Below are 14,318 nucleotides of genomic sequence, written 5' to 3'. Positions count from 1 at the left end.
CATGAGTTAATTTTTTTGTTAAACATCTGCATCACTTAATTTACAGGAAGTCTAAACAATTAGAGAATGTAGAATAATTGTTATTTTGATCAACGTTTGCCTGTTATCTCTCCTAATGGTACCACATCAATACACTATGGAATTGTGGACAAACTCTTATCCAACGACAACAAAATATTCTTTAGTTTTGGGTCCGAGAGGCAAAATCTCATCAAATGGTGATCCGTGGCTCAAATGCCGAATAAATAATCGGCCTTGATCTGAAAAGGGTTGAAAACCACTGCTCTAAGCTTAAGCCTGATTTGTATGCTTTGGCGACAAACCGTCATGTGACAAGATAACATATTTTTCCAACTAGAAAAAAAAAGTGTTTTCATTTTAAATGTTTTATATATTTCTGGCGAGCAACACATCACATGACACTTTTGTCGCCACAGCATGAATCAAGTTTCAGTCAAGTGGGAATTACAGCCTACTCCAACTATGAACATTTCAACCTTGGCTTTCTTTCTTTCTTTCTTTCTTTCTTTCTTTCTTTCTTTCTTTCTTTCTTTCTTTCTTTCTTTCTTTCTTTCTTTCTTTCTTTCTTTCCATGCAACAGACTGTAGCATGGCCTTCTAGTCTAGTGCTGTGTGTGTGCATTTGTAAAACTTCAAATGCATCTTTCTTTTGAAGAGAGCTTTTTAGAAGATGACAATTTTTTAAAATCAACTTAACACCGATCCCCTGGTACCATTCACTACGTCGTAGTCCCATGTGCCCAATTACTGTACCCACACACGCTTACATACTGTATGTTATCATAACTCATGTCTCTCAGCTGAAGAGTAATCAAGTTATATGAATACACACACACACACACACACACACACACACATACACACACACACACACACACACACACACACACACACACACACACATACATGCACATACACACACACGCTAGCTTCTCTACTATTTTGCTCTGGGCAGTATGCCCATTGTCAGTAAGTGGTAGTGAAAGTGTGTGATCAGTCCAGGAGGAGCGTCTCACTTTGCCAAGTACTGTCATTCTGTCACTCACTGCTTTCTTTCAACATTTCTGTAGTGGAGCGGCAAACGCTATATTTAACCCATTTAGACCTGAGGACGATTCTACAAATGTCTTCTAAATCCTGGCATAGAAAAACCTGTTTCTATATCAGTGGTTATCAAACTATTTCATGTCAAGGACCCCAGAATTATCTGTATTTGGCCACCGACTCCCATCTGAAAATATGTTTTTCCAGGTGAAGTCAAGGAATTATGTTAAACCCAGGTAGCAGACTGCGGCCGGGCGCTATTGGTACCAACTGACAAATCCTACTTGTTGTATGACAAATACAGAAAATAACATATCTACAAGCTCTGCTTGTAAATCTGTTATTTTCACAGAATGTTTGCCGTTTTTTCTCGTTTTGCCTATGACAGGGGTTTGAGCAATTCTTTGTGCAAACATTTGAGCCAGGGTTAATGTGGTTAATGCTAAAGGAGGCCTTTATGCAAATTGCCTTTGTTTTCTCCTGGTGTAATAATAAGCCAAGAAGAAAGTCATGGGAAGAAACTGTGTGTGTGTGTGTGTGTGTGTGTGTGTGTGTGTGTGTGTGTGTGTGTGTGTGTGTGTGTGTGTGTGTGTGTGTGTGTGTGTGTGTGTGTGTGTGTGTGTGTGTGTGTGTGTGTGTGTGTGTGTGTGTGTGTGTGTGTGTGTGTGTGTGTGTGTGTGTGTGTGTGTGTGTGTGTGTGTGTGTGTGCGTGCGTGCGTGCGTGCGTGCGTGCGTGCGTGCGTGCGTGCGTGTGCGCGTGCGTGTGCATGCTAAACAGCAGGAAATGTGATGGGCTTTTTATCAGTAATCTGGAGAACAGATAATGGTTTTCACAGTTTGCCATCCTTGAGAGGCGCACACAACTCCAGCAGAACAGCATCCATTAAATCACCATCATTCAGGCATTGTTATTGCTGTTTACTTTCTTTCACCTAACCCCCAAATCATTTCACATATTTCATGGTACATTTTAGCTAGAGTTATTTTTCAGTTCTAAGATTTGTTACTGTTAGCAATTCACAGCCTGTGCAGTACTATGGAATGAGGTATCACCTGGGATCAATCCCAATGCCAAGGGCAGAGGAACGTTGTGCTAGCAACTACCAAGTGAGCTGAAAAAATAACTAAATCAAGCAGTGTATTCGTCTAAAGGTTTGCTTAGTACCACTTCATAAAGCAAGAACTCCCAGACTCTCTTAATGTAGTTTATACAATAACAATTAACATCTCAGTCCATCACTTTGGATATTGGAAATAGTGGAATACGTTCCATTCCATTAAGACGTCAATGTTTTACAGGCTTATCCAAGTGTCAGAGAAAGGCCTAGGGAGAAGCACTAGGCATTCAAGAAAACTTGCAGATACCGATGTTGTCAAAAAGTCAAATAACCTCCAATATTTCAGCCAGACAGATATCAGATTTTACGGGGGCCAGTTTCGAATTGCAGCCGTCCGTAGGTGCCCTTTGAGAGCGGTTTTGAAGGAGTCAAGGGATGTCTTAATGACTGTTGGTAGGGCGTTCCACATGTGGGTACATAGGAGCGAAAATAATTTAGTCCCTTGTTTGTGCCGAATCTGGGTCGTACATGGTTCGTTGCACTCCCTCTGGTGTTGTGGGTGTGGACTTCGTTAACATTAAGGAAGTATCTAGACAGGTACATGGGTATCTTGGTGGTGTATCGAATCTTGTGGACCAGACCCATTGCAAGATTCTGTACTCTGTTGTCGACCCTAAACCATTCCAGCCTGTCAAAGTGGGCAGGGGTGAGGTGGGTTCGGGAGGTGAGGCCAAGTAGGAGCCTGACCAGTTTGTTTTGGGAAGTCTGGAGTCTAGTTTTAAGGGCCTTTGAGGTGCTGTGGTATCAGGAGGTGCATGCATAGTCAAAGAAACCTTGTACGAGGGCTCCTGTTAAGGTCTTCAAGGTGTTTGTGTTGACCAGTGAGGAGATCCTGTAAAGGAATCTTGTTCTTTTTTTTTTAACTTAATTTTTTTTCCCACGATTTTGTAAACCATTTTTCACCCCTGTGTCAATTATCTAATGTGATCCTGGGCTCTACACACCCTCCGCCAACCTAGTCCCATATATGAGGGACAAGGGGAGAGCAACGGACTTGAACTCATGCTTCCTTCATGCCTGAGTGTCCAAGTTGCTCCTTTACACCTGACAGGGGGGAGTTTCCCTAGTTGGACGTAGCACGTGGAAGGAACACGTTATTCCAACCAGTTCCTTTCCCCTCCATCAGGCGCCCCTGGCTGGCCAGGGGGAGGCAGTTTGAATCTTGTTCTTTGGTTGACTTTTTTCATTACGTTGGTGGCCATTTTATCACCGGAAAGATTAGCCTCCAGGATGGAACCTCGCTAGGTAATTTCATCTTCACGTGTGATAACATTGTCACCCACTCTAACCAGGAAGTAAATTGCCTTGCTGAGATTACTATTAGATCCAAAGAGAATGGATTCAGTTTTTCCCACGTGTAAAACTGTGTTGTTATCAGCGAGCCATCACTTTCGAGATGGAGCTTAGAATAGAAATAGGGCGGTAGTTGCCGGGGTCTAATTTACTCCTTTTCTTGTGCAAGGGGGTTACTTTGGCCAGTTTGAAATCTTGGGGGACCTGTCCCTGTTTGATGGAGAGGTTTACTATGTGGGTGATTATTGGAGCTATAGAGATGGCTGAGTCTCTGAGAAATTTGGAGGGAATATTGTCATGGCCAGTGGCCTTGTGGGGTTGGAGGACACTCAATTTCTTAAAGATGGAGTGCCATGATTTTTTTCCACACTTAAACATGATCATCAGGTGTATTTAGGTGTATATGAGGTATAATTTTTTCAAAAAAGTGTACAGTATTTGTTAAAATGATGGTTTTATGTGGACACACCCACCAGTTCATTAGGTATGCGTGAGTTTAACCGTAGCACCACCCACCTAATCCAGTCCCTCCGCCTCCTCCTTTAAGACCACCCACTTGTCATCATCATTCATCATCATTTATTTAACTCACGACCATGATCACATGGTTTGGAGCACAGATTCATAAAAGTATACAATCGAGAGTATACAATACATTACAGATTACACGATATACATAGACATATCGTAAGGCTTTCCCTATTTATACAGTGGGAGAAAATTTTTCAGAAAAGCACCCAATTTATAAATTACTTTTTGTTTTTCAGATTTTAGTAATGCAATTAGTTTAAACATAGAAGGGTAGGTAAAGAAATAAAGTGGCAGGTATTTTTGCCTGAAATTCATAATGTCAGTATTCTTACATTCCAACAAAACATGATACTCGTCTCCAATTCTGGCTTCCTTACATAGGTTACAAATCCTAGTCCCTCCCCCTCCTTATAAAAGGACAGCCCATGGCTCTGCCCTTTTGTTTACAAAATGACAAATTGGTGTCTGTAATGTAACAAGAACTCATGTTTTTGTGAATGTTAGAAGTATTAGGACCTACATATTGACTACAACAGCCAACAAGAATGCACATGCACTGTGACACTACACTCTGTATCAAAGCCCGACCACTGTGATTATAAAAGAAACAACCTACTCCTTGAGAACAACAAGAGCAACTATACAGCAGAGCAGGTAGGAGGCTGGTTTGTTGTGGTTGTGATAATCCTGAGGACCCGACGTGAACATTTACTTGCTTCCAATCTTACGGAAAACAATCTGCTCTGCTGTGAACTGGTAATGTGTGAAATGACTGTTTGAAAATCTGCCACACAGTTAAGACACAGAGCAGCAAACTGGCTGCGCCGTTCAGTTCACACGTGTGTATGTGGCAGGCAGCTCCGCCCACAGAGGTTGTCGTATTTAAAAAATATGTATAGAGGGGGAGGTGCGTGTGTGCGTGCAATTTTTTTACGTCACACTATCCGTGTTTACTTCATTGGCCCGTTTGACCGTCAAGTGTTCAGCCTCCAGGAAGAAACCCTAAATACAAAGTTATTACTCCATTGCAAATAAAAACGACTCCAGGGTGTCTAATGAAGTACTGTCACCCCATAGACACATGAAAAGCTGGAAAAATACAAAAATTGTGGCACTCCATCTTTAAGTATCTCATCAGTTGTTACCATAACTAAATCAGACTGTACTGTACTGTACTGTACTGTACTGTACTGTACTGTACTGTACTGTACTGTACTGTACTGTACTGTACTGTACTGTACTGTACTGTACTGTACTGTACTGTACTGTACTGTACTGTACTGTACTGTACTGTACAAGCTCTCCTCCCTGGCCTGTGTGTGTGTGTGTGTGTTATGCTGCAACGGTGAGACTTGGTGGTGTGTTAGGCTGTGCAACAGTGACACTTGGTGGTGAAAATATGCTACTTCCGCAACACTCAAAAATCACACTTGTGTGAAGTGAGGGGCGCCTCACTCATTTAATGAATTTATATTGATCCACATGGCGTTTACTGCTCTAAACAAACATTAAAAATCCCACAGACTTGGCTGCCACTCTGTTTGTTAAAAGCACTCTAAACAAACTGAAACTTAAATTAACCCATTCAGGACGGGAACCTCTTTTGGTGTTTTAAGCATTATGCTATACTTTAGCTATTGAAAAATAGCAGATCTACAGAACGGCACAAGCTTGTAGATTTGCTATTTTTCAAAAAATGTGGCGCAAAACTTTGATTATATATTCAGAGCGAACGTTTTTAACTTAGCTTGTGGGGGGGGGGGGGGGGGGGGAATCCCTGGAACAGCATATTTTCAAAGATGGCGGTCGGCAGCCAATTACATTTTTTGGGGTCCTTGACTTGAAATAGTCTGAGAACCACTGACATAGAACACAAACATTGGTTTTTCAGAAGAACATCCAAACGGGAAGCACGCACATCTCAAAAATGTCGACGGGTGCAGGACAAAAATATACATACAGGAAGAAGGTAGGAAGTCCGCACACCGTTCTTTAAGCTCCCATCTATTTTATTAAGGGATCAGGAATTCCTGATCCCTTAATAAAATACTAAGAGTTACTTCCACCGTAGCTATAAAATCAAAGACAAAGACCAATCGAAAACTACATGCAAATCTCGGAACTGCTCCTCTCCGCCCCCAAAACAGTGGTAAAGTTTCAGAAAAAACAAGCCTACTTTGACTAAATGTATACATTTAATTTGCCCAAATGAATAATCTGTTGGAATGAAAACCTTCTTCAACATTCAAACTGTGTTAATATGAAAAAAACGAAAATCACACAAAAAAAGTTTATTTTGTGATTTTCTGCCATTTCATTCTAGGCGAGATGAGGACCATTTTGCCAGAGGCGGTCACATTTGTAGAATCGACCTCAGGTCTAAATGCGTTAAAAGTCCATAGACTTGGCTGCCTGGTGCCATATGACGTAATTTCAAAAGCCAGACAATGCGGCAATTGCACTGTAAGAAATGCTGGGATGACTGCACTGCACAGTTACATGGAAACAGCACGTACTCCATCAGTGAGAGGCCGCAGGTGTTGAGGTCCTATTCCATTAGTCACCTCCTACCATCCACGCACGCACACACGCACGCCCACAAACACACACGCACGTGCGCAAACGTTTCCTTTGAGTCACTCTAGCTGAGATCACTTCCCCTTGATGATCACGGTGATGAATGATTGATTGATGTTGGATGATGTCACCTCCATTGAGAAAAGCTGTCAGCTCTGGTCTGAACCAGCAGGTCTTGGGCCGTTGAACTGTGATGTAGACATAAACACATTATATATTAATCTTACTGAATATTTACAGAGTTAGTGTACTATACAGCCTCTCTTTTAGTTTTGGCATTATTTAAAGCACCACTGCTTCCCAACTCAAAGAGTGACCTCCACTCTTTGATTTATGTTTTTTTTTTTACTCGACTTCGCCTCATTCTCTCTCTCTCTCTCTCCGGTTTATGGCCCAGAAAACATCATTTCAAACATAAATAGCATTCACCATCACTTTTTCTTCATTCAGAAAAATCCATTCGCACAATGATAAACTTTCCACAGATTAACCAATTTGGCCGAAACAATTGCCGAAATACAAACTCACAACACGCCACATTGAATGCGTTTTAGATCAGCTAAATGTGCACTATTTAAAAAAATAATGTTGAACATTTTAATGTTTTGATATCTTTTCAACATTTTATTAGTATTATTTAAAATGTTTTGTCTATAATGTGCTAATGGAATGCCCAAAATAAGGGTTAGGGTAATGCCCCAAATTCCTTAATCAGTTTTACAAACACAGGATATGATGTTATTATCCAAAGTGCCTTGGACTCTGCATGGCAGGGGCGTCCTCCTCCCTGAGCCAAGCTTGCGCCTAACTCCATATGGTGATGTTGTTTTGGAATGGTCTTGGCCAAAGCAATAGGATTTATATTGATGTCTTGTTGGATTGCCACTGCCGGCTTAGTGGCTTGGCCCTCTGACAGTGTTCCAAATGAAAACGTGGTGAATCTGGGCAAGGACTTTGTTTTGAGTTTGTTTGAAGAAGGGAGCACCAACTGTCAATTCATGTTTCATCAGCTTTTAATTGCATGATGCTTGTTTACCTCCACTGAAATAGATGTGAGAGAGAGAGATGAAAAGAAAGACAAATAGAGTTGGAATTCAGTACCGCAAGCCTTAGCTGCGAAATCCAATTATATCCTTTCTTTCATCAGATTGTTCCTCTCTTGTCTTGGTGCCGTGTTCTACTCTCTTCATTTCCTCTCAGTCTGCAGCCATGTTCTTGTATCGTGAAAGCTTGAGTAAACCAAAACAAATGACGGCAGTTGGTCTTTCAAAAATAACTTCATAAGTGCCTCTGGACAGGCTGACTATAGAAACCAGTGGTAACCCGATCTTACCTGAGACCATGTTAAGGGGTATCAAATTGGGAATTCATGCCCAACAAGCAGAATAATTGTTTGTGAGATCAATCCCAATGGATCTTAATTATATTAGACTCCTTGCTGCTTTGGCCCAATTTCATAAACTTGACAGAAGCCATTTTAAATCCACTCTGGCTCCACTCAGCTCCAATGCCTCCATGGGGTAAAGTATAGTTGTCTGAGAGCTGGCAAGAGATGTGTTGTCCCATGATGTCCCTCAATCTTAACCCGATCCATTACAGGTCAATGGAAACAGTAAAATATGTATTTAGTATATAGAGAACTAAAAGAAAATCACGTTTCATCGAATTTTTCCTTTTTTGTTCTATGTGCCCTACTACAGGGGGCCCTCAGGGGGGTCCCAAAATTATAAAAAAATAAAAAAATATCTGTTTTAAGTATTTATTTATGATGTATTTTCTCTATTATTAAGGTTATTGTAGCGGTCAATTTGTATTGGTGTTGGGGAGGAGGGGGGGGGGAGGGGGTTGCAAGACATGGCCAAAGCATTTTCGGGGGTCCCCAGCCAAAAACGTTGAGAACCCCTGCCCTACTACTACTATAATATAAAGATAATAACAATAAGTGTCCTGCGACTGTTTGTTGATTTTATAATTTGCTGTTCTTGGTCGGCCGGCACATCAATAATGACAATTGTGGGTTGCATCTATTTGAACTGTGCTTAACTGCAAAAGGAGCAATCATGAATGAATATCATCCCCATTGCTTCTCAAAACAAATATATGGAGATAGAGAGATAGTTTTTGCCCAACACCAACGAAATGCTGAGTTATAGTCACTGCACGCACATTCTGGCAATTCATGAAAAGAAATCTATTCGTGCAAATACACAATCTGTCTTGAGAGATTACTGCATGCACAACACAAATGAAAGTGCAGTGATTTGTCCCGAAACGGATTCTATCTGTAAGACATTGTGTAATGTGAAAAACTGATCTAATCTGTCTGGTCTCACCTTTTCCCCTTTATTTGTCTCCCCTTCTCTCTATCCGCAGAAGGATCTGCCCCTGCCCCGCAAAAGTAGTGGGTGAGTTAACATTTTATATATTCTGTGTGTGTGTGTGTGTGTGTTTCAGTTATTTTTGAAAAATCGTGTCGCAAATCTTTGAATATTTATTCTTTCACAGCGTTTTTAACTCAAATCTTTGCTTCCGGGGGGTCCCTGGAACAACATATTTTCAGATGGGGGTCCACGACCAAATTTAGATCATTCTGGGGGTCCTTGACATGAAAAAGGTTGAGCACCACTGACATAGAAACATAGGTTTTTCAGAATTTATTTTTTTAGAAGACATTTTTTGAATCTGATCTCAGGTTTAAATGGGTTAAGGTGTCTCAGTACAGCACATTAACATTTATGAAATTGACTTGCAGCGTCACTGTCCATGGTGCTGAACGGCAGTGGTTGTTTTTCTCTCGCTTCTTTCTTTCTTTCTTTCTTTCTTTCTTTCTTTCTTTCTTTCTTTCTTTCTGTCTTTCTTTCTTTCTTTCTTTCTTTCTGTCTTTCTTTCTTTCTTTCTTCCTTCCTTCCTGCAAGATTGTTTTCAAGCAGTATAATTTATTCTTATTTATTCATAGTGCTAGATTTAAAAGAAATATGTTTTCCTGATTGTTGGCGCAAACACCTTCTTTAATCAGGCTGAATCCAGGTGCCTTTGAGCGTACTGGGAGATGAAATCATTCACAAAATACTCATAGATGCTGCTGTCATCGTTGAGCATTGCAATTTTCTCCCTGAAATTGCTGTAGCTGTCCACAGCCATCTATTTGTAGCTTGCGTGCCTGCCTTCACACCGTGTGAACTGAATGCCAACCACTATTTCTATGATATGTCCCCCAATCCCATATCATTTAATGCCTTATTGTTGCAACAGAAGGCCCTGCTATTGTTGTTCAGGGTAATTTGAAAGTGAAGAATTTGCATATAATCCCTCTAAATAGACTGAGGTATTGGTATTTTGTTGGCAGTAACCATATGTATGTGCCTGAGCAAGAGGGGGGAGGTGTGGCGGTGGAGAGAATATAGACAACGCATGTGCTTTCCTGCACGTGTGTAGGCTGCAGAATTTGTTGGAAATAATCGAAAAATCATGATTTTATGTTTCACAACTAGTTAATTGCAATTTGTTAACATTTCTTTGAACAATTTCAAAGCATAAAATATACTTTAACTTGATTAAAACTAGGAAAAGACAACGCGTATATGACCGTATGCAAAATCTAAGACAACGACATTTAGTCTCATATCATGATTATCAATATGGATATATTGCGCAGCCCTACTGTGTGTGTGTGTGTGTGTGTGTGTGTGTGTGTGTGTGTGTGCATGTGCGTGCGTGTGCGTAATGTATTCCAGCGTGCATATGGTGTGGGTGCCCACATCTAGAGGGGACTGTCCCCTGTGTGTGTTCTGCCCATGACCTTGGTCCTGTACCTCAGGGCAGCAGATGTCCCAGGCTGTCTGGACAGTCTGTAGGGAGGGGCTGCCCTTCTGTCTGCTCTGTTCTTTCATTACACATAATCTGTTACTTACATTACACATACTCTGTTACTTACATTACACATACTCTGTTACTTCCATTACACATACTCTGTTACTTCCATTACACATACTCTGTTACTTCCATTACACATACTGTTACTTCCATTACACATACTCTGTTACTTCCATTACACATAATCTGTTACTTCCATTACACATACTCTGTTACTTCCATTACACATACTCTGTTACTTCCATTACACATACTCTGTTACTTCCATTACACATACTCTGTTACTGCCATTACACATACTCTGTTACTTCCATTACACATACTCTGTTACTTCCATTACACATACACTGTTACTGCCATTACACATAATCTGTTACTTCCATTACACATACTCTGTTACTTCCATTACACATACTCTGTTACTTCCATTACACATACTCTGTTACTTCCATTACACATACTCTGTTACTTCCATTACACATACTCTGTTACTTCCATTACACATGTACTATCTATCTATAGCGCACTGGTGGTACCAAGATTTGGGACTTTAAAGTAAAAGTAGAAATACTACGATATAGAAAATACTCCGTTACAAGTAGGGACGCAAAAAACCTGATCGGTATCAGGTTTTTTGGGACCGATCCCAATCACTGATTGTTTTTCTCATGATCGGCCGATACTGATCGTAAGGGGAACATTTGAATATTTCCAAAATTATGTCAAAAACCCACGTCAAAACTGTTCCTGTGTGTGTGTGTGGAGAAAGGGGAGAATGTTTAGGCCTGTCACAAAGATGCAAAAATAATCTTATACTATATATCTGATTTTCTGACTTTTATACCACTTAAATGGTATAAGACGGTTTCTCCAGTAAATTTCCGATCACAGATAAGGTACATTTCCGATCACAGATAAGGTAAATTGCCGATCACCAATCGAGTGGCCGATTGATCGGAGCATCTCTAGTTACAAGTAAAAGGCCTGCATTCATAAGTTTAACTTAGCAACATGAATTGCTTCTGACGGAATTCTCCGTAATTTAAAATCCAACCGCACTCCAACTGACCCGGTTGCTTGGCAACGCCTCCGTCACTCCCAGCACAAGGACGAGTGTGCGTGCAGGCCATAGCGACCCATAGAAAGCAGAATCAGGGTTAAATTAACATTGATTTTACAATATAAATTGGGGCTCCCAGAGTCCCGGAGATAGAAATGCCATAAAATGGGGGTCCTTAGACTAATGCATGTCAAACTGGGGGTTCTTGAAATTAAACGGGTCCCTGGCATATATTTTCAAATGGGGGCTGATACGTGTGAATTTGGGGGTTCTTGACATGAAAAAGTTTGGGAACCACTGTTGTAGATGGTCTGACTGGTGTGATGAAGACAGTGGTTGAATGGGCCGTGACAGACAGAGGTATAAATGATACACTCTAGAAATGTAACTAGGGCATGTCACACTGTGTGCCCACGGGCTGACTATTACTGACTGCTCAGAAGAGACTGACTGGCAGCCAGGGGGTAAGAACACCTACTCTCTCTCTCTCTCTCTCTCTCTCTCTCTGCCTCTGCCTCTCTCTCTGCCTCTGTCTCTGCCTCTCTCTCTCTCTCTCTCTCTCTCTCTCTCTCTAAAAGAGAGAGAGATTCCCTAAAGCGACACATGCAAACTTATTCACAGTCAACATTGGTCACTTCAGTCTGACACACACACACACACACACACACACACACACACACACACACACACACACACACACACACACACACACACACACACACACACACACACACACACACACACTACTATACTTATATACCATAATAAATCAAACCTCTAAATGTCTAATCCTAACCCTAAATCCCCATCTAGAGATATCTTTTAACCATATATAGAACAACGATTTATATTGCGGAGAGCCTGAAAATAGTGTCTATTAGTCAAATTCCACTATGCTTGTTGGGTACATGTACATGTACACGCATGCACGCACGCACGTACGCACGCACGCACACATTGTCCCTAATCATATCAGCCTATCATGCCTCCTATGCCTGTTGAAGACCCCCCGCCGTATCTCGGTGATATATCTCCCCTTCCTCTCTCTCTCCTCTTCCTCCTCCATGTATATTTCATCCAGCCAGACTCCCCCATTAGAGACGGCATCCATTATTGAATTCCTAGCTCCTCTGCACCGCTGTGCAACTGTCACCTCGTGTCAGCTGTAACATTTGGTGGACTTGTCTCGCAGGGAGGGAGCAGAGCGTGTGCGCATGCATGCGTGCTCACACACATACGCACGCGCGCACACACACGCACCGCACACACACATGGACGGACGGACGGATGTGTGATGTGGACGTGCGCTGTTTGTGTGGCGATGCCGCACAGTTCTAGTGAAATAGCGATATGTAGGGCAACAGCAGGACACATTGAAATTGGACGTAAATTGAAAGGAGAGAGAGAAGGTGGAGAGCTAAATGATAGTTTGGAACCAAATGGACCCTTATGGGTCTGTAACTCTGAGAGTGTACAAATCAGAGTTAAACTAGAAAACGTGCCCTTCTGCACAGGTCTCCACCAGCCACCAGGAGGATAAGACTGTGTGTGATGTTTGAGTAATAAATATGTTTTTGAAAACTGTCAAGTGGCATTTCTTCCTCCTAGTGGGAATATGCATGCACAGTTTCAGTCTTTTCCAACAAGTTCCCCTGTCCTCCTGCTGGTCATATAGTGTCCCCCCTCCCCTCCCCCAGGGTGGGGGGTGTCATCACCATGTCTCACATTTATGCTGTGTAAAACACACACACACACACACACACACACACACACACACACACACACACATGCACAAGCACGCGCGCTCGCACACACAGACACGCAGACCAACTGTCCGTGGCTCTGCACCCCCCGCCGCCTCCTCTCTTGTCTTGTCATTCACACATACATCAGTCTACACTTCACTGATCTCCCATCTCTGCCTTTCACCCAGCCACCCTCACACCGTCTGTTTTTACACTCTGGAGTTAAATGAACACTCCGGATTCCACTGTGTGCAGATAGGCTTTCTCCACCCCCCTCCCCCTGTGCACCCTCCTCCCCCTCCCCTCTTTCCATCTCTCTCCCCCTCTCACTCTCTTGCTTGCTTTCTCTGCTTACACACGCACGCACGCAGGCACACACACACACACACACACACACACACACACACACACACACACACCCCCCTAGCCGTCTCTCTCTCTCTCCTCTCGCTCTGTCGCTCTACACTTCCTGGCTTGGCACAGTACCCTTGAGAGCAGCCCCAGAATCCTCTCTCTCCTTCCGAAAGGAAAGCTAAGCAGTCTGTTCATTCTGTCCTCTCCTCTCTCTGTCTCTGTCTGTCCTCTCTGTCTCTGTCTGTCCTCTCTCTGTCTCTCTCACTCACCTCCTTATCTCTACATTTCTCCCTGTCTTGTGTCACAGCTGACACCTTCTAATCTTCACAAGAATTTATTCTTCTCTCTCTCTCTCTTGCACACCGCTTCAAGCTGCGCGCAAACAGACTCACGGACAAACGCGTGCACCCGGACCCAGTGACGTATCGGGTGGGGGGGTGGGCGATGGGGGGCAGTGGGTCGCATGAGTGTGTGTGTGTGTTGTTTAAGTAACTCACCAGAAGAAGCTGTCATGCTGGCGTGGAGCGTGTTTGCTCCCTCTTGACTGCTTGGCTGACTGTGCGTGTGTGTGTGTGTGTGTGTGTGTGTGGGGGGGGGGGGGGGCACTCAGAGGTCTCGCGTCCATCTGCCAAGTCAGCCAACATGTTTCGACGAACCAAAAGGTAATTGCAGCGATCGATTGCTCTGTGTTTCTCGTCCTGAT

Source organism: Protomyctophum parallelum, assembly GCF_964188405.1.
Source record: "Protomyctophum parallelum genome assembly, chromosome: 5".
NCBI lineage: Eukaryota > Metazoa > Chordata > Actinopteri > Myctophiformes > Myctophidae > Protomyctophum > Protomyctophum parallelum.
The sequence above is the reverse complement of the archived record's forward strand: the minus strand, read 5'-3'. Positions refer to the sequence as shown.